Below are 21,535 nucleotides of genomic sequence, written 5' to 3' on the forward strand. Positions count from 1 at the left end.
AAAATAATAAAAACAATAAGTGAGCCAATTAATGGTCTCTCCTACTCAAAACTCCAAAGAATCAAGCTATCAACAAGTGAAATATAAAAAACATCAATAACATCTTTCTACTATTATGCCCAACATCAATTATTTAGTTTCAGCCAAAGATCTTTCATTATATAATGTTAACGTTATTTGAATTTTCTGGCTTTATTTGTGTTTGATTTATAAACGTTTTATGATTTTAATTTATAGTTGTATTAAAAAGAATAAATATAAGAAATTTTATGGTAATTTGTTTATGGATGTTTTTAAGTAATATTGTGATAATAATTATAAAATCAACATGAAAGGGAGTCTGTGTATTCCTTATGAGTGAGAAATCTGGATTTGTGCTTGTTATTAATTATGTACATTGGCTTCTTTTTACTGCTAAGCAATGAGACTCAAGAGAATAATACATAGTCAATTTGGGGAACAGAGAGCTTGTGAGAGCTTAAGGCTCACCTGTGTGTGATGCCCTAGAAAGAGACTCAGGATGGCTCCCAGCCCCGTGCAGAGGAGGCCGGGGCCCAGGTGAATGAGGAAGAGGCAGGAAGAAGTATGAGGAAACTTGGAATTTCCTATAGACCCATCCTTGATGTTTCCGGTTTCTTCTACTCTCTCTTCTTATGACAACAACAACAAAAGACTCCTAACTTCAGGAACCAGAAAAATCGGGTCATACTTAAAGTACATGTAATGCTAAATATGTTTTTATAAAGTAAAGTGGAAAAGGAAATGAGTCAGACTGTTATTTTCTAGAGTAAATGCTCTACTGGCTCCTAAATAACCAATTTATACATAAACTTTTGGAAAGTAACATATTGGTGAGTTGGAGACTATCTACAATGTTTGATTTTTGTCCTTTTATGTTTCAGCTGTTTTAATATCTAATATACACACATATTATGTAATATACAATAATATAATTCATAAGTAATATACAATCAATAAGATGGAGAATCTTATAGGTGCTGTTAGAAAGGAAAAATTGTCAAAAATTTCTGCAAGTGTTTATTTTACGTAAGAGCAGAGCGCCGCCTACCGCCTGCTAATTCACATGTTCTGTGAGGGGCATGGAGTATGTTATGCAGACATGGGAAATGATTAAAAATGATCGTCCAGACAGATAATCCCTGCGGAAGGGGGGAAGCCACCTTTCCTTCACATTGTGAGAATTATCCAGATTATTGCTTCCGTTCAGTATTTTGCCTTGGGAGTAAGGATTTGGGCTCAGAAGGCTCTAAGGTTACCTTCAGACCCAGAAACCATGGTAACCAACGGTCACAGCGAAGGCAACTTCCTGTGCCACTGTGTATTTTCTAGATCTTTGCAGCTGAGACTTGAAACACTGCTGTACAAACAGCCACTCCCACAGATTCTGCAGCAAGCTCCTTGCCCTTTACCGATATGACTGGCATCATTAGTTTCTGGATGAATGTGCACCTAAGGCCACATTGGGGAAAGAAGGGATTAACTTTGTGCTATTCTGTTTTGCTATCATCATTATGTGACAAACTATGGTAGCTCTCTCTATTTTATTATTTTCATTAAGTTCCCAGGAGGCAGAGAAAAGTGAGGAGATGTAATGTCCTGAACATAAAGACAGAGGCTCTTATTTTTTCTAAATATGACATTTATCTTTTTCTCATAAAGGAGCATCTCAGAGATTATCTGTTTAATGGACTATAAATAAAATAAAGAATAGGCTTCAGGACATGGTGTGTGTGTATACGTGAGGGAAGGGTGGTAAAAAGCTGGAATTTTATTAAATCAAATGCCATTGAAATGTAGAAAGCAATTTTATTATTTTGGGGTTCCATAGTTTTTTAATGTGTTATTAAATAAATGCCACTAACTAACATGTAAATCCTCCATTCACGACATCTAAAAATATCGAAAGATAGAATGTAGCAGTTTAAAGAACAAATGCAGGAGTCAGACCACTTCAGTCTTCTGCCACATACTAGCTGTGCAACCTGGGGCAGGCTACTCACCAGCTCTACTGTGCCTCAGTTTCATCATCTCTAAAATGGGCGTAATAATAGTTCCTGTTTCTTCTGACACTTCTGAGGATTAAATGATTTAATATATAAAATTCATTAGTCTACCTAGAATTTAGTGGTTCATAAATGTTACCTATTAGCATCATAATTATCATCATTTTACTATATTAACTATTTGATATAAAATTGGATTTCAAAAATAAAACAAAGAATTGAAGACCAAAAAGTTAAACAAATAAATACTAGAGAAAAGGAAATAGAAGGGAAATCGCTTCAAATAATAAAAAAATAAAGTTATTGCCTTTTTAACTGGAAACGATCTTAGAGATCATTCAAGGACAAAGCCATGTGATGCAAGTGGGAACACCAGATACAATAGAGGCAGTCTCTAATCCAGGGTCCTGGGGCTGGTCTGTGGTATGTAGGCAGATCGGGAGAGGTCACCGACTCAAGATTCCTAATTCCTAGTCCATTTCTACTCTGTTACTCTAAAGCCGTTTGTAATTCTTATACTGTAGGTTAATTAGGTTCAACCCAACTTTCAGGAGATGTGGTTAACTTGCAATATTAATAAACCTAGTAAATAATGTCTTCCTATTACTGGGTCTGTTTACGTGTGTGTGCCTGCCTAAGTTCAAGGGTGCACAAGTGTGTATGTTGTAATCTTTAATAGATGATAACGACAAAATAAACTTCTTAGCTTTCTAATATTATATTATATGTTTCAAAGTTATCAGTGGGTACAATTCAATGGCTAAGAGCATCAGCTTTGAAATCAGACAGACTAAGATTCAAATCTCGAATTCTGACTCTGCATTTTAATAGTTATACCTCATTTTCCTTATTTGTAAAATTACGGTAATAATAACTCTCTCGTGGCTTTACTGTGACGGTAAAACGAGGCAAAACAGATATAGCTCATAAAGTACCTGACAATAAACAGTAAGTTAGCTATCATTGTAATTGATGCAGAGGATTTCTGATGATGGATCTGTTACCAAATGATTCCTTAGTAGTTTCCCACTATTTCAATGCTCAGAGATTTTTCATTTCTAGCTTTTACACATAGTTGGAGCCAAATTGAGAACACTTGGTAAAATGTAAGGGATTTTGGAAATACTGAACTTTCTAGAGGTCTGTTTACTCCTGAACTTCTCCACACCCACAATGTCCAGATCCATAGCAGAGTCTCTACTGGGGTTGCGTGAAGAGTCATCTGGGGAACTTTGAATTTCCAAGTCCTCATGTCAATTAAATTGGAATCTCTGAGGTGAGACCCAGGCATCAGTCATTTGTAAAGCTCTTTGGGTTTCCAACGTGTAGCCAAGGAAGGATGTGAACTGTTCTATGATATTAGCTGTGATTATAGATGCTTTGGTTGGCAGGACACAACACAATTGCACTCAGATAGATGAAAAGCAAAACTCTCCTTCATTTACTTCTCCAAATGAGAGAAGGCTGCCATGCAGGTCCACGTAGAGGGTTGCTACACACGGGGTAACAGTAAGCTGGAACTGAAGGAGGAGGTTTATGTGTGGCAAGTAGAGTAGGTTTATCTAAGTTTCACGGAGATTGGGTATTTTGAATAATTCCTTGCGCCCAAAGAAGGGCCATCCCTGGAGTTAGGTATTTAGGGCTCTCTCTCATAGCTGGTTGCATGTGTATTGTAACTCAGTGGTGTTAAATCCTGAAAAGGGGTGTAGTTGGGTGGGAGCTTAGCAAACTGCCTGCAAAGAGGAATTGAGAGTTCTTAGCCCTGACTTCAAAACTGGGTCGACAGCACTCTTGGAAAATTACAAGAACCACTGCTCTAGATCCTTATATAAAATGCAATGCTCTTTAAATATACTCATCCAGCAGCGCATTGAAAGATGGCGTAGTGAAAAGAGCACCTTACTGTTTATCAGAAGACTTGGGTGATGGATAGGGCTCTGCCACTTACCAAATATGGGACCAAATCGTTTAATTTGAGATTCTGCCTCTTTACCTATCAAATGTTAGGACATCTGCCCTGCCAACCTCACAATGCTGTAATGAGGATCAAATGAATCAATGCCTACAGATGAGTGCTTGGTAATCACTAACATTTTAAATGTAAGTCATCATTTTTTACTATGTGTTATTCCTGTTGGCACAAGATAGGAGGTGGCTGAGGTGCACAGAGGAGGGAAGGTGGAAAAAAGGGAGAAAAAAGTTGGTGATTGAAATTAAATGTAACCCTCTGGCCAAGCCTGATGCCAAAAGTGAACCCCTTTCTATTGCCACATACTGGGGGCAGTTCAGGGCTGTCTCCAGCGTTGTGGAGAAGCAAGTATGTGTTCTCCCCTCAAAGTGATTGCTCTAATTCATTCTTCCTTCTGACTCTCCCTGCACTTGCCCAACCCTGAAACACTGCAACCACGACTTCAGACCACCCTTTACAAGCCTTCTGGAGACAGCCAAGTGAAACCTGATGCAAACGGCCGTTCTCCGAATCTTCCCCTCTTTCCCTCACACCTCTGATCTGGCAGTTAATCCTGTCCATTCCTCTTCCTCAACACTGTCTCCCTCCCCTCTGCCACAGCCCTCATCACTCCCGATTTGAAAACCTCCTGACAGACCTTCCAGCCTCCAAACCTTCCCGCAAACCAGTGCATCCTCTGGCCTCAGGCTGACATTTCTGAAATATAAATCTGCCCAAGTCTCTGCATAGCTTTAAATCTTTACTTCAAGTTTCTGGAAAGCACCACTCAGTTTTACCCTTTGTGCCTTTTTGTGTATTGTTTCCTCTGCCCTGGAACGCTCTTCCTATCTTTATCCATGAGAAAAGTTCTGGTGAGGAGGAAACAGAGCCTTACTTTAACATTTGTGTGGGGAAAAGATTGATTACTTTTTATGTTTTAGGAATTAAGTTGATTGGCTGTTTGGTTAGTTTATTAAGCAGATTTGCTCTTTATTCAGCATATCACAAAAGCTTTTCAAAAATATTGCAATGCTGCTCTCAGAATTGAGGATGGAATATGGAATAAGAAGCTTCCAAACCAAATACGAATCTTGAATAGGATGTAGTAGGCAGAATTTTAAGATGGCCCCAAGATTCCAAACCCCTGGTATACACACACTTTCTCCCAGTTATTTAATCACACATTAATCTAGGTACTACTGTGAAGGGATTTTGTAGACATAATTAAGATCCCAAGTCAGTCAACCTTAAAATAAGGAGATTATCAGGTGGGCCTGATCTAATCTCATGAGCCTTTTAAAAACAGAGCATTTTCTGCAGCAAGTGGCAGAATAAGAAGTCAAAGATTCAAAGCCCAATAAAAATTTGACCAGTATATCATCATTGGTTTGAAGATGGAGGTGACCATGTAACAAGGAATGCAGGCGACATTTAGGAGCTCAGAGCAGCCAGCCTGGAAATAGGGATCTTAGCCCCAAAGCTAAAAGGAACTGAATTTTGACAATGGTTAAGAATGAACTTGGGGCCCAGCCCTGTGGCTGAGTGGTTAAAATTCTGCATGTCCAGGTTTGCAGGCTCAAATAAAGAGTGTGGACCTACTCTACTCACTAGCCATGCCATGGAGGTGTCCCACATACGAAATAGAGGAAGATTGGCACAGATGTTAGCTCAGAGCTAATCTTCCTCAGCAAAAAAGAAAAAGAATGAGCTTGGAAGAATATTCTTCCCCAGAGCCTTCCGATGAGAACTCTACCTAGTCGCCATCTTGGTTTTAGCCTTGCGATACCCTGAGCAGGGCATCCAGCCACGCCATACCATGCCAGACTTCTGACATACAAAACTGTGATATTTTAATAAATGGGTGCTGTTTTAAGCCATGGAGTTTGGTAATTCATTACACAGCAATAGAAAACAAATAGAAGGGGCTTTTCAACATATTGAAAACAATTGTTCTTTATTATTCTTTCTTTAACTTCCTTCTCTTCCCTTTGTGTACCTGGCTCAGAGAGTCCTTGTTTTTATCATATTAATCGAAACTAAATAATTTTGTTTATTAGTAAATTTATTTTAAAGATGCCAGAAGTGACCCCTAAAAAAACCAGTGGGATTTCCATGTACATTCACATATCTCCTTGGTCTCCACCATGCTGGCTCCCACCACATCCCTACTTTGAACCCAGACAGAATACAAGCGGTGTGCACAGTGATTCAGAGAACTATGAAGAAACTTACTCAAGGTAACACAGTAAATGATAGCACTTGGTCTTAAATATCAAGCTGAATTTAAATCCAGCTCTGTTCCCAAGTAATTATTTGATCTTGTGCAGACTTCTTTTCCTGGATCTACAATAGTGAATCTCAACTTGGCTGCATGTTAGAATCACCTGAGAACTTTAAAAAAGAAAGCTGATAGCTAAACAGCACTCAAATTAGTTTAATCAGAATATCTAGGTGTGGCCCAGGCATCAGTAATTTTTTAATTCCCATGTGATTCTGATGTGCAACCAAGTCGGGAGCTACTGGTCTATAAAAGAGAACTCAGACTATATGATATCAAAAGCCCTTTCCAATTGTAACAGCCTTTGAGTTTATGTTTAATAAACAGAAATCTAAATTAACAAGCATATTTTAATGATGAGAGGAGAAAGGGGTCAATTACTATTTAAGGCCACAATTTACTACAGCTATTTCTGTCCTTAAGTAAGTCGGCGTAATTTCAATCCACAGGACACGCCCATTTTGTTGTTTTTGCAACCACTTTAATAGGATACTCCGGATGTAAAAGCTAATCTACATGTATGACTTTGACGAGGGGAGAATACAGAACAAACGGAAGAAGAGTTAAGCGTGTACTGGTGTGGCGGGGACAGAGTAGGGAAAAGGAAAAAGAAGAACAAAATAATTTATATATAACTTATATATATATATGGAGAGAGAGAGAGAAGCAACAGGCTGAAAACTGGAGAAATAGACAAGAAGGTAGCCCTGATAGTGAACTGAAGGACATGTCAATGCTGAGATGCAATAATAGCTCTCCATTTTGTAAGTTTGACTTACATAAAAGGCCTTGTGGGAACACGAGTGTTTTAGGGTCATCAAGAAATAAAGCTAGTTGTTTTTCTTAGCTTGATAGGCAAAAGGCAGAGAGAAAAAAACAGCTCTGTGAAAGGAAACACTATTGAAGTTAAGAGTTCACAAGAAACATAAAATCGGACCAAAAAGTTACCATGAGGAATTAAGTCCTTTGGAATTCCTGGAAATCTTGAGGCGGACACTGACATTTCCATTCAATATGGGTTGAGGGATCTAGAATTTATGTCACACCCCTTGGTGCCTCAGTTTCCTCATCTATAAAGTGGATTCAATAAGGGGACCCACTCCATTGTTTCATTTGAAGATGAAATGATTTAAGAATTATAAGTCACTAAAAATAATGTTTGGCACATGGTGTTATATAAGTGTTTATTAAATAAAAAATTAGTTGAATTAAATAACAAAGGACACTTAACAAAACAGTGTGGTATGGGCAAAAGACTAGGCAGATTAATCAGTGAAACAAGTTGAAATCTACACACAGACTTGGGGATATGTAATCAGTATGCGATGAAGATCACATTTCACCTCAGTGAGAAAAGAATGGAGTATTCAATAAGTGGTGTTGACACAAGAGCTCCCTTCTGATTTTTTTTCCCATCTCTTGGTGAACCAAAGCTGTGAAAAGAAGACATTGAGCTCAGATTGACCTCACCTTTTCCTTCTCTTGAGCATTGATCTAGCTAAATAATTTATAAGTATAATTCAACTTATGGACTGTGATCTCTAAGGCTCCAAACTGCGTATTTCCACATTGTTAAAGTCTCTTTCCATTGTGTTGTATTGTACAGTTGCCTTTAACTCTATCTTTAGAATTTAAAAAACTGCTTTAGACATAACTAACATGCCATTGCATCAAGACAGCTAGGTGTATATATGTCCCTGGTCTAGATGTTTGTAGTATGTTGAATGTTTAGACATTCTAGCAGGAGCAGAAAACACTTCCTTACACAGCTATGCTTTTTCTTTCTTAATCTGTGGGGCAGATTAAGCTGTTAACTGAGCATTTTAAACTGGCCACACCTTACTGGAGCCACAGGCATTCAGTTAAGCAGGGTTAGGGATCCCCTGAGAGCATCTGCCTCAAACCAAGAGGAGCCTATATATTTCTCAGCTGTGACACTTAGTAGTAATGTGGAGGGGGAAGGAGAAGGGAGGAAGGAGGAAAGAGGTCCAGTTAACACACGGGTATGTCTGTCAGTAACTCTTGAGTCTGCTGCATTGCATTTAGAAAATGACTATTTGTATTCATTGCCAAAGACAACCCTATTATAGCCCCTTTTGGTCATAACCAATTCCAAGAAGAAAGACCGATTGTGTCACTTTTGAAATACCATCCTCACATCCTTTCATGTACACGATGAAATAAAATTAAACCATGGCTATGTTCAAGAGCTCTGGAAAGCATCTTGCCTGGGATGTGCCAGGCTCATATTATACAGAATAAAATTACCATAGCTTGTTTTAGGGGCAAAGCCGGTGAATCTTTGCAGGGTATTTTTCAATCTAGGTACAAAGATTAAACGTTTAAATAGTATCATGTAATAATACTCCAGAAATCCTTGAACCTGTGGTGTTTGACTTGCTTGTTATCTCTCACCGTTTTTCTATCCTAATAGTCTCCTGCCCTAATCCGGGTAACTCTGCATTGAATGTCACAATAAACTTAATACTCAATGTTCTCTCACTTAGTGCGCGTAAGGTTGCAGTTTCCCATCATGTTCCCTTCCCCTGGCCTCTTAGTGCGCCCTGCTGGACTCCCTGGGGAATGCCACCGGCTCTTAGACAAGTTCTTACGTGGGACGAAACATACCCTCTGATGCTGAGATCCCAAAAATATTTCCTCCTTTTCCTTGGTTCACAGACTGATGTGGCTAATACAGATTTAGATAGCAACAGTTTCTGCAAAAGCTTGCTCCTTCTCAGTGCAACGGACTGAATGCGTCCCCCCAAAATTCCCGTGTTAAAGCCTGCTCCCTAGCATGCTGCTCTTTGGAGGTGGGGCCCTTAGGAAGTTGTTAATGGTCACGAGTGCGGAACCCTCGTGAATGGGATTAGTGGCCCTGTGAGAAAAGACAGGAGAAAGATGATCTCTCTCTTGGCCACATGATCACACACCGAGCAGGAGACTCTCTACCCGTCAGGAATGGACCCTCGCCAGACACCAGATGTGCTGGCACTTTGATCTTGGACTTCAGGCTTCCAGAACTGTGAGAAATAAGTGTCTGTTGTTCAAGCCACCCAGTCTAAGGTAGTTTTGTGATAGCAGCCTGAACTAAGACTCTAATTAACTTGAATGGATATCAAGGGACTGAAAGCAAGTTTCTAATGTTAAAGTCATTCTTGTTTAGCTTGTAGTACATAGAAGACACTCCTAGATTCTGCCTGCAAGGTGGCCTAGTGACACTGTGATGGCAATTACAAGAATGGTGGCTCCACCAGGGAACTCCATATTGGCTGGGGGTGGTGTGATACTACTATTTATCTCCTTTAATCCAAGGGCTGTGATGCCCCCTGCTCACCTCTTCCACCTGAAATCCCAAATTAATCTCTTCCAAGCTGATAGTCCTTATAACACATCCATTTGTCAGTTGCAGTTAAATTTTTTCTCCTGATTGCTTCTTCCTGTTTCTTCTGCCTCCTCTACCCTATACCCCCCATGCAATTCATGGCGACTTCCCTTTAGTTTATTAAATAGCTGCTTAGAGAACCTGGTGTAATTTATTTTCTCCACACACATCACTTATGTTAATGCTGCAGGTGGGCTAATTTCCTAAAGATCCTCACTATCATTTAACATTAAACTTTGTCACAGAAGCAATGAAGAGTTGTAAGACACAAGTTTACTAAGCACAGATGGGGAGTCTTGCCCTGGGCTAAGTTCTGTCAATACAATTAAACATGTATCTATAGAAGGCCTACTGCATCTGAGACCCGTGGAAGGCTCAAACAAGCGTGTCGCCATAGGTTCTCAGGAATGCATCACTCCAGGGAAAGGGTGAAAAGGAACGAATGTTTACTGAACTCCTAGCACATTATCCTCACGACAAATCGATGAAATAGTTATTATTAATCCGCTTTTACAAATGAAAAGAAATCGGAAGGTCAAAAAGATTAGGGAACTTGCCTAATATCCCAGTGTGAAAAGAAACAGAATTATGATTAAAAGTAGTTAAGACCATAATAATCCCTATGTTATACTGGAGGAGTAAGAGAAGTACTTGATTCACCATAACACAGGGGAAAACAGACAAGTGACAGATGACATCTCGTTACACTTTTCCCTTTTCATTTGGGGTACTGAGTGGAAAATATCCTCTGCTTTCTAATAGAGACAAATTAGTAAAGAAGATACAGAACCAGATGTAAGAATGCCTCCTTCTTTCCTTCCCTCCCCTTGTTGAAACTTGCGGAATAAGCCCAGCCTTGCTGTACATGCCTCCTTAAAAACAATGTATCAAGTCCATCCATTCTGAGATGAAGGAAGCTGTGTCACTTGGCAAATTGCTCAAATACCCTCCTCCTAACCTGCTTCATGGGGTTGTCCATGGGCACAAAGCATAGCAGATTGGTACTTCCTCCATCAATCACAATTATAGCTTCTAAAGGGTTTTATAATTCTGTACTGCATTTACACGTCTTATCCCAGTAGAGCAGCTTTACGCTAATTTTCAATATGGAAGAGCTAGTGTTCCAAATAGCTATAGGCATAGTGGGAGGACTAGTAAAGGGCAGAGTCTAGACTCAAACATTCTGATTCCTGATCTTTCTTTTTCTTTCTCCTGCTATAACCAAGGCACTCTTGTTCGTTTCATCTATAGAAACTCTTGGGCTTCACTTTATTTGAAATGAGGTTAAGGACTGTGAATTTAACCAGTACCAAGGAATGGGTCCAAATTCACCAGCACATTATTCTCTCCTTTGCCCAGCAGGTACGCTATTAATTGTTTCCGTAGGTTAAACTAGGATACTCTGGGCTTTACTTTTCATTTGCAAAAGACACTAGCGGATTATAAACAAGAAGCACTCTTCACTAAGAAGTATCCAGTGCAATCTCTGCACAATTCAGCAACAGACTGCAAGATTTATTGATCCCTTGGGTTTTATTTTCGTAATTTTCTTTAGCTTCTAGAAATTTAGAAAATGTAATCTATGGGTTTATTTCAGAGAAACCATTCTCTGCCACACTATTAAGAAATAAATTACTTTCTGAGGAAAGCTAATAAAAATTTCCCGCAGGTGTTTATTTTCATCCAAGAATTTTTAGAGTGGAGACTATGGAAGAGATAGAAGGACCTAATATGAACTCTAACTGTGACATTTAGAAATTTCAGTCTTGCCAAATAATGAAACGTCATGCTAACATAATGTTTTTGTATGTACACTTTGGCTACTTGGTTTTTATATTGAAAGTTGTGGACATGTTTGTGTTAGCATTATAAGCATAATGATGTGAATGCATGCATAAGTGCCTGCAATGCAAACACATATGCTCATTTGTAGAAACCCAATCTAGAGTAGTAGATACAGTCTACTATCAGATGGTTTCATTAACTTTATGGGCTGAATCGTTTCATCATTTTTCTATCCAGAAGACCAAGCATCTGAAGTAGCCAACCACGCATTTTGGAAAGGAGCCATTGATGCCACTCATACATCAGAGCTGACAAAGCACCTGCAAGAGCCAGTTGCAGCATCCATCCTGAGACCACTGCCCATCTCCCTTCCCCGTGTCTGTAGGAACTCCCCTGTGAAGGGATTGCCAAAGTGTGGTCACAGACAACCAGTATCGGGTTTTGTGGTGGTTAGTTAAAATGTAAAGCATGCCGCCCCCACCCAAATACCCCATGACCCCCCCCCCAAACTGGACTTGACTCTCTCCAGCCCAAGCCACCTAGTGTGTAACTTCTGCAGTGAGCTGCCATCAGCTGGCAGTCAGATCATAGGACAGCATCTGATAACCTCTTACACAGACATGCTAATAGATAATACTTATTATCTTTCCCAGGCCTATATGCCTTATGATGGAATGAAAATGTTATATATACATATAATATATATGTCTTATTATGATGTAAAAACATATATACATATATATGTTATATTTTGTTCCTAAAGTTATTTCAAATAACAGAAGTAAGCTGGAGGAATAGACACTATCAGCATCTTTCCAGGGTCATTCCTGAGAATGCTCAAATTGTAATAAATTCTATAAGGGGGGGGGGAGCCCTTGCTGTGTTTTCATGCACAGCTGATAGCCGGGCATGCTACAATAAAAGGAATCTCAGCAGAAAGAGGAATATTCTAATCTAAGAGGCAATGAATAGAAGAAGGAGATGCCCAGATGCAAAGGACCATGTTGGTCGGGCAATACAAAAAAATTTGGGGGAGTATTTTCTAAATTAAAAGATAACTGAGCTGTGCATAGGACGTCCACACGTGAAAATTTCAAGCATGAAAAAAAGGACAATTGATTTTCTGAGTCACTCTAATTAATCTATTGTATTTTTTTCTTATTTAATAAACATTTTTATTAAAGTTTAACACACGGCAAGGACTCAAATCATAAGTCTATAGCTCGATGGATTTTCACAAAATGAACACATTCCTGAAACGAGGACTGAGATGGAAAAACAGAATATTTCCAGCACCTCAAAAGACCCTGTGCCCTTTTCAAGTGACTGACTACCTTCCAGGTGTGATTGGTATAACCATTTTACCTTCTAACATCACAGAATAGCTTTGTTAATGCACTTTTAAATAGAAACAACTCTGCCATTTTATATTAGTCGTATTATTACCCCTTCGGTATTAAATCAAAGACATAGTAATTAGAGATATTTGGTTTCCCTAAGGTATTCTTCAGGATATCTGTTTTTCGGAAAGTATATCATCTTGAATTATCAAGATCTGAAAGTGCCAGGTTTGGAAAGATGACTGTTCATCACAGGGTCCAAGACAGAAGAGTAATGATGCTGAACAAAGTCTTTCTGTCAGTTGAGCAAGAGCATCATTACTGAAATACAGCATCAAGTACAGCATGGCTTCAGCCATAAATTCAGAGTGAACTTCCTGTATGTGTAAAACTTTATTATTTTATTATTATCAAGGAGAAATATAACTTTGCCTTTAGCCATGTTCAAATCTTCTGAGGGAGAAATATTAAATATACAAACATGTGAGGAATGAACTTCAGCATTGTAATACATTATGAATATATTTGAGGCATAAAATCTATAATAAATGGATAGAACCAGTACTAGTACATTACATATTTAAAGAGTGGCTGGTAATACCTCATTCTGGAGTAATTTATAGATTGGATAGTTGTTTCCCTCACTCTTCACTCAAACAGTCCATCAATTTGTATGTTTTTTAAAAGTTTGATGATGAGTTAATCAGAGCCTGAGTTTCATGTTTTTTAAAAGTTGGCTGATGAGTTAATCAGATTTCTCTACTACTAATTTTACTTTTTTTCAAGGCAGAGAGTGAGAGAAATAAACTGACTTATAAACTCTCATTGTACCTTGGTAGTTTCTTCCATGAACCATGGACCTTAATAAGCATAGCATGAGAAAAAGAGGAAAAGGAATATTATTGCTTATATTTATTAAGCAACTGGGTGGATCCAGTACCCAACTGATAGCTAATGATCTAATAAAATAAATATAGCCTTAATTCCTATGAACTTAAAGCTCAAAATTAATTTATACCAAGCTTCTCTTCTGTGGTAAACTCATAGGCAGTCAAATTTACATTTCTGTAGGAATGGAAGGGAGCAGCCACATAGGTAGTTCTCAGAGGTGATTATTACAAAAGCTTTTATCATTGAACGTGCTTTCACCTATATTTATATATGATCCTGTCTGTTACTTTAATAATAAAGTCTCAATACTTCTAACAAAATAATGAAACAATCTTGTAAAGGCCTAACTCAGTAAGATGGAAACAGTAAACGCCGCTTCTATTAGATCCAACCTCAACTTCTCCCTAAATCCTACTTCAAGCCGACAGATGTAGTCACTTCTCTGACTGATAAAAAACATGCAGTTTCCCTCCCCTTTGAAGCCTACACTCGCATAACGAAATCAAAAGTTATGGCTTCCAATTATTTATCTGATATAGTAACAGGAGCAAGGTAAGTAAACATAAGAGTAAAGCAAAAGGAAAAGATATTATTGATTAGAATAGTTGCTAATTTGTAAAAAGAACTGGATGCCAAAATTTTAACATATTTCACCACAGGCCAATAAGAAGACTGTCAGGCTTATTTTTTAAATAAATTTCCTATCTTAACGACCTGGGCGGAGAGAGAACACAAAGAGAAAGCCCCTTGGGTGAAAATGGAGTTTCATAGAGTGAAAGTTCAAGCTGAGGAAGAGGCAGAACCAGAAAAAATCCTGTGAACTTGTAGCTAAGGCAGTTTTTGCATTGATCCAGGCATGGGTGTCCTGAGGGCTTAAATTTAGTACTGAAAGCAGTGGTTCTCAAAGTGTGGTCCCCAGATCAGCAGCATCAGCATCACCTGGAAGCTTGTTAGAAATGCAGATTCCCAGCCAGCACCCCAAACCTACTTAATTAGAAACCCTGAGGGTTGAGCCCAGCATCCTCTGTTTTAAAAGCCCCCTGGGGTTCTGACCCCAGCTGAACTTGCAGAATCACTGGTCTCAAGCAGAGGTCAGCAAACTTTTTCTGTAAAAGGCCAGAGAGGAAATGTGTTAGATTTTGCAGTTGGTACTAGCCTTGTCATAACTACTCAACTCTGCTGTGTAGTGAAAAAGCAGCCACAGACAATATATAAACAAATGGCCATGGCAAGGTTCCGATAACGTTTTATTCACAAAAACTGATCACAGGTCAGATTTGGCCCAAGGGTCATTGCTAATCCCTGTAGAGAAAACTGGTGGGAGGAGGAGGCCGCAGCAGGCCTGCCCTCTACTTCTCCCTTCCCACCTTTACCCTTTCGTTGATCCTGACACCCACTGATGAGTCCAGATGGCACCAAAGTCCCTTCCAGTCCTTGTGCATGTCCCTGCTTCCACTTGAGAACCGTGCACAGGAAGTACTCAAGCCATTCAGTAATTATTGATAAAGCACAGAAAGGAAAGCAGTAGAAAGGGATGAGTGTAAATCCACCAGTTGGTCATCAGTAGAATTCCAGGGCTAAGAAAGAAAGAGTAGCCTTAGGACTGAACTATAAATATCATAACCATCATTTATGCAAGTTTGTGTGTCATTTTCCTAAAGGAAATGTTCCCTATGATCCTATCATCTGCCATCCTCGGGAGCGAAGAAAGAAGCCCAACAGCTTCATTTGCTCCAAAAACTACGTATGTCTGACTGACCACAATGAGGCTGATGGTAGACTTGCCACTCGAACATCTCCACCTGGAGGTCCTATTGGAACACTCAGTATGTCTCAGGAGGAAATTATTACTTCCCCTCCAAAACAGAGGCTCTCAAATTGTACCAAACATCAGAATTACCAGGAGGGCTTCTTAAAACAGAATGCTGGGCCCCACTCCCAGAGTTCCTGATTCAATTGGCTGGTTTGGGGCCTGGGAATTTGTATCTCTAACCAGTTCCCGGGTGATGCTGAAGATGCGAGTTCAGGAACCATATGTTAGGAACCATTGCTCCAAAACATGCTCTTCCTTCTCTGTTCCCAAACTTAGTTGGCAAAATCACCATTGTATATATCTAGGCACCTAAGCAAATATATGGGTCATCCTTGACTCATCACTGTCTCTCACCCCCACTTTAATTAACCACCAGGTCTAAGCAAGTTTGCCTCTTCAGCATTTGGGAAATCCAACCCCTCTTTACCATCCTCCCGTACTTGTTATATACTTTACATGTAAAAAGGCTATAGAGGTAAACAGATCTAATTGTAGGTTACTGGGAATAACAGGCCTGCAGACTCCTCCAACCATCCCTACGGATAAGGGGATCCATCTCTCTGCATGGCTCTTCCCTGTTCATTCAGTGAGGAAACCTTATTTTAGGCCTGCATAATCATGTCTTGAATATTTTTGTCATTGTCTAGGCATTCTACCTAATTCCAGACTTAGCTCCTCAAACACACTTTCTACTAGCCAAAGTGATTTTTTTAAATTATAAGTTAACCAAATACTCTGAGACCAAATACTTATTATCTCTTCTTGTACCTTGCACAATGAATATTGAGATCATTTAGCTTTGCACACACTGTGTATCAGTCATAATTCCAACAAGATACAGATGTCATACTCAAAACAGGATAATCCAAGGAGGGTTTGTTCACAAAGGCGAGGTTGTAGAGCAAAGATTCTCAGGCAGCAGCGATTTTACTCCTGGGGAATTTACAATGTCTGTAAAGACGATCAAGATGAAAGGCGGTGGAATTGGGAAATACCACTGGCATCTGGTGAGTAGAGGCCACGGATGCCGCTACACATCCCACAGTGCACAGGACAGCCCTGTACAACAAAGAATTAGACAACTCAAAATGTCAACGGTGCTAAGGTTGAGAAACCCCACCACTAAGTAAGTTTTCATTAAATGCTTGTCAAACTGAACTAAACCTGAAGTGCAAACACAATTCCCTGTGTAACTAACTCTGCTTGAGCCAACCGAAGAGGAATTATGATAGGTGACCAGTGTAGAAGGATGGAACCTCCATCTCAAATTGGTCTCTGATATCTAGCTTCATCTGTTTGAAGAGGCATGATCTGCCCCAGTTAGTAGTTTTTTATGTGGCTGGGGATCCCTACTTTCCTGAGATGCTTTGTGAGCCCAGTGTGTCAACATTTTGCTCCAAGGAAAATCTTCAAAAATAGGCTGAGATATCCATTCACGGTGGAAAATGAAAAAGTCACATTAATGCATTCATGAAATACTCATTGAGATCTCACTGTGTTCCAAACACTATTCAAAACAAGCTTGAAAATACAACTCAATATAATCTGTAGAAGGTTTAGCTCTGATGTTACAGATAAATCTTTTCTTAACTTTTAGGTTAGAGAATGAGATTTGTCCTTCTAGATTGTTCCTTATACGGGAAAGATAGTGAAGTCCAGTGATGAGCCCTATAAGATAGAAAGGAGAGATAAAAGATTTCCTTTGCCCATTGGCAACACCCTCCATTATGTCAAATGAAAGAACCTATGATTTGCATAAGAAAATGTTCTATTTTCCAACCACATGGTACCAGACAAAACGGAACAGGCATTTGCATTCTTGACTAATTTGGGGTTGGAGGTATGTGCTTATGAGTTATTCCTCAGAAATAATTAACTAATATCTCTCACAATGAAAGTAGAATAGTTGATACTCTATATTGTGTCATTTGTGTATCACTTGCCTCAGGTATATTCATTTATTATTTTACACCAAAACAGGTGGAGCAAACACATGGCACAGAGACTGTATCCTCTCTCCTGCTCTCACAACAGAAATTAGTAATCAATCATTGCACTCTTTCCCCCTGAGCTTGGGCATGGCCTCAGATTCCTTCTGTATAAAACACTCCAGGAGGCTACTGTTAATAGACAAAAATTGGCACTTCAGGTAAAATCTACTTTTGCTTCCTTGGCAAAGATGTTGACCCTATGCAGGCCTTACTAACATATAAATATGTACCTGGAGGGAGTAACTCAATGACACTATATCATCTTATTTTATTTGGTCTGTCTCTTCCTTAGTAGAGACCTGATAGGTTAGAATGTGGAATAATTTAGTTCTGATAAGGGAGCTGGAGCCAAACGTAGGGGGTAATTTCCAAGGCAATAGGTGATAAATTTATATTATAAATGTATATCTCTTTCCAGAACTCCAAACTCATATATATAATTGCCTACTTAGCATCTTCACTTGCATGTTCAACAGATACATCTCAAAATTAAAATGTCTTAGGGATTTCCGCTTCCTGCTCAGATAGAATAACAAAGATTGCAGCCCAACATTATAGAACTAGCAAACCAAACCAAACGTATGAAACAATAGGTTTTAGACATTGGACAACAAGGAGTGTGGACAGTGATCCCCGAGAAAAGGGAAAGGAACAAGGTAAGCCCTACACTTGCCCCAGCTTACTGCCTGGAGAGAGATTCCAGGCTGTAGAGCCAGGAGAAGGAACCCGAACAGCCCAGTTGTCTCACAGAGTTGAGAAGATAGAGATCTGAGTTCAGAGAGTCCAAGGCAGCTAGAATTTGCGAGGCAGATCCAAGAGAGGAGGGAGCCACACAGAGAGAATTTTGAGTCTTTGAGAATTAATGTGAGCATAAGTGGAAGGAAATTACCTGAGACTGGAGAAAGAACCTTCCCAAAGCAACCGACAGAACAATTCTAATAGAAAAGCTCACATGAGCTTGGGATTACTTAACATTTCCACCAGCCAAAGGAGAAAGACCTGTAATATATGGAGCATTGGGTAAAATCCTCAGAAGAGTATCATCTTAAAACTGGGGATAAATTAGACCCAGACTAATGGGTGCACTGGACTCACCTTCCCAAAGATTAAGGCAGACCTCAAAAGTATAAAATTGATCTGAAGTTACTTAACTGCAAGTCAGAACAATGTCCAGCACTATTTAAAGGAATATGACAAAATCTAGCACCCAAAAACATGAAATCCATAACATCTATCTTCAAACAAAAAAGCAGGCATCAAAGAAGAGGAATATATGACCCATCACCGGGAGGAATGCCAATCAGTAGCAACAGAATCAGAATTTACGGAGATAGTGAAATTAGCAGACAATGAATTTCAAACACTATTATAATTATATTTCATATCCTCAGAGAGGCGGAAGAGTGTATGAACATTATGAGGAAGAAGTGGAAGATAAAAAAAGAATGAAGTGCAATTTGTATAATATAGAACTATAATATCGGAAATAAAAAGTAGAACAGAAGGGATTAACCACAGATTAGACCCTGCAAAAGAGATCGGTCAACCCAAAGGTGTTAAAGTGAACTTAAAGCAATAGAAAGTTTCCAAAATGAAGCACAGGGAGAGAAAGACATTAAAAAAAAAACAAAGCATCAGTGACCCGGGGGAAAATATCGCACAATCTAACATAATGTAATTGGAGACCCAGAAAGGGGAAGTGACAGAAAAAGTCCTTGAAGAAATAATGACCAAAAATGTTCTAAGTTTGATGAAAAACATAAACGTACATATCCAAGAAACTCGAAGAACCACAAACAAAAGATACATAAAGGAAAGCACACCAAGACTCAGCAAAATCAAATTGCTGAAAACTGGTGATAAAGAAAAAGATTTGAGAGCAACTAGGAAAGATAGGTATAATAACTTCAGAGGACAAAGACCAGGACGACAACAGAATTGTCGGAAACCGTGAAAGCCAGAAGACAATGAGGCAACTGAATAGATTGGGAAGAAAGGCAAAGACTGTCAACCCAGAATTCTATCTCCAGCGAAAATATCTTTCAAAAATGAAAATGAAATAGAGATTGTGTCAGACCGAAAAAAGCTGAGGGGATTAATCACCAACAGTCATGCACTAAAAGAAATGTTAAAGAAAGTTCTTCTGAGAGAAGGAAAATTGTACCAGAAAGATGCTAATCTGGCTCTACCTAAGGGAATGAAGAGCACTGTAGGTGGTGAATATGTAGATAAATGTAAAAATTAAAATGCCCCAAACGAGCTCCTGAATTTTTCTCAAAATCTACTTCTTGCTCAGCCTTTCCTTATCACATGTAATGGCAGCTCCATCCTTCCATCCTAAGATTGAAAATTTTGTAATCAATGTTGACTTGTCTTTTCTGCACACATCATCAGCCACTGCTTACAGCTCTAACTTCAGAACACATCCAGGATCTCACCTCCATGACTTTCTCCTTGATGCTTACCTCCATCATTTTGCCTCAGCCTTCTATTGGCCTTTCTGCTTCTACCACCACAGTGCATTTACAACGCAGCCCTCACTGTAATCCTGTAAAAACATATGACACTTCATGTCACACTTCTACTCACAAAGCCCCAGTAGCTCCCCATGTCACCCAAAGAAAGGCAAACTCTTGCTACAGCCAGCAAGCCCCACAGGGCCTTTCTTTCTCCATCTTTGCACCTGTCTGTCCTGTCCCCTATGCTCTCCCCCCTCACTCAGCTCGGGGTGCACTGACGTCCTCAGATACAGGAGGTACTCCTCCCCTTGGCGTCTTTGCATTTCCTCTGCCTAGGCTATTTTTCTTCAGACCTTAACGTGGCTTATTTCCCCACTTCCTTAAGTATTTTCTCAAATGTCATAAATCCACTGAGGCCTTCCCTGAAGAGGCATTTAATGTTGCAGCTTTCTACCCACACACTCCCACCCCTCCCCTGACTTAGGGATCCCCAGAGTCCTTGTATATTATATAATGTTTTTACCATCTTGTCTCTCCCCACTAGGACACAAGCTCCATGAGGGCAGGAATATCGTCTTTTGTTCTTACTGCTGAAACTCCAGTGTCTAGAGCAATGGCAGGCATTTAGTAGACCTCAGTAAATACTTGCTGAAGGAAGGAAGGAAGGAAGGAAGGAAGGGTGTCCTTGACCATGTTCTGCACCTGTAGTACATGCTATTTGTCACCAGAGGGCAGCACAAGAGCACTAAGGTTTTAGTGATCGAAGCTGGAGAGACGCTGCAACCCAGGTGCACAGACAGGAGACCAAGAGAGGTTTTTCGAACCCAGGTCACGTAGTGGAGACTGCATAAAAGAGGAGATCAGGGGTAGTTGGATCGACCTCTGTTTTGCTATGTGTGACTTTGAGCATCACTTTACTCTCTGGGCCTCAGTTTCTCCATATTTTAATTCAAGGGCTCGTACCAGATTTAACTCGGATTCACTTCTTTCCCTAATATTTCATGATTCTAAGTCAAACAGGATGCCCACTTTTTAAAATTTCATATTCAGGCTAGAAGTTAGGGCAATGCATTTCCCATAAAGCTGTATTCGAGCTATTGGCATTCAGTTAACGACCCACAAGTTCAATAGAAAGACTCTTTTGTGTGAAGAAAGACTATATCAAGGAGTGAGCCTGACTCAATTTGTCTATTCCCACCTCTATTTTCTGAATGAAACAGAGTAATACCTCTAGAAAGGGAAGAAACTTAGCACCCTCTGGAGATCCCAGGGCTCTGAAATAGTGTCAGTTAAATGCTATGGTTTCTTTCCTTATTACTTCCCAGGAGAAGCTAATGTACAGCCATTTGAGAGACAGAAGATATTGCTTCCTGGCAAAGAGGCCATTTAAATTTATCCATCGGAAGAAAATTTATTTTCTTAATGATGGAAGAGTTTCATTTTCTCTGAAAGGAGCAGCATTTTTAAAATTGATCAGGGGAGGGCAGTAAAGAGTTACGTATGGCTCCTAGTCAATAAAGTATTCATGATAGAGAATTATAATCTAAGCTAATTTATTTTTAAGTTTTACTGCCTCCTAATAAAATTCACTCACCATTTTATTGATTTGAAGAAATTAAAG

Source organism: Equus quagga, chromosome 11 (genome assembly GCF_021613505.1).
Source record: "Equus quagga isolate Etosha38 chromosome 11, UCLA_HA_Equagga_1.0, whole genome shotgun sequence".
In the NCBI taxonomy this organism is placed as follows: Eukaryota; Metazoa; Chordata; class Mammalia; order Perissodactyla; family Equidae; genus Equus; species Equus quagga.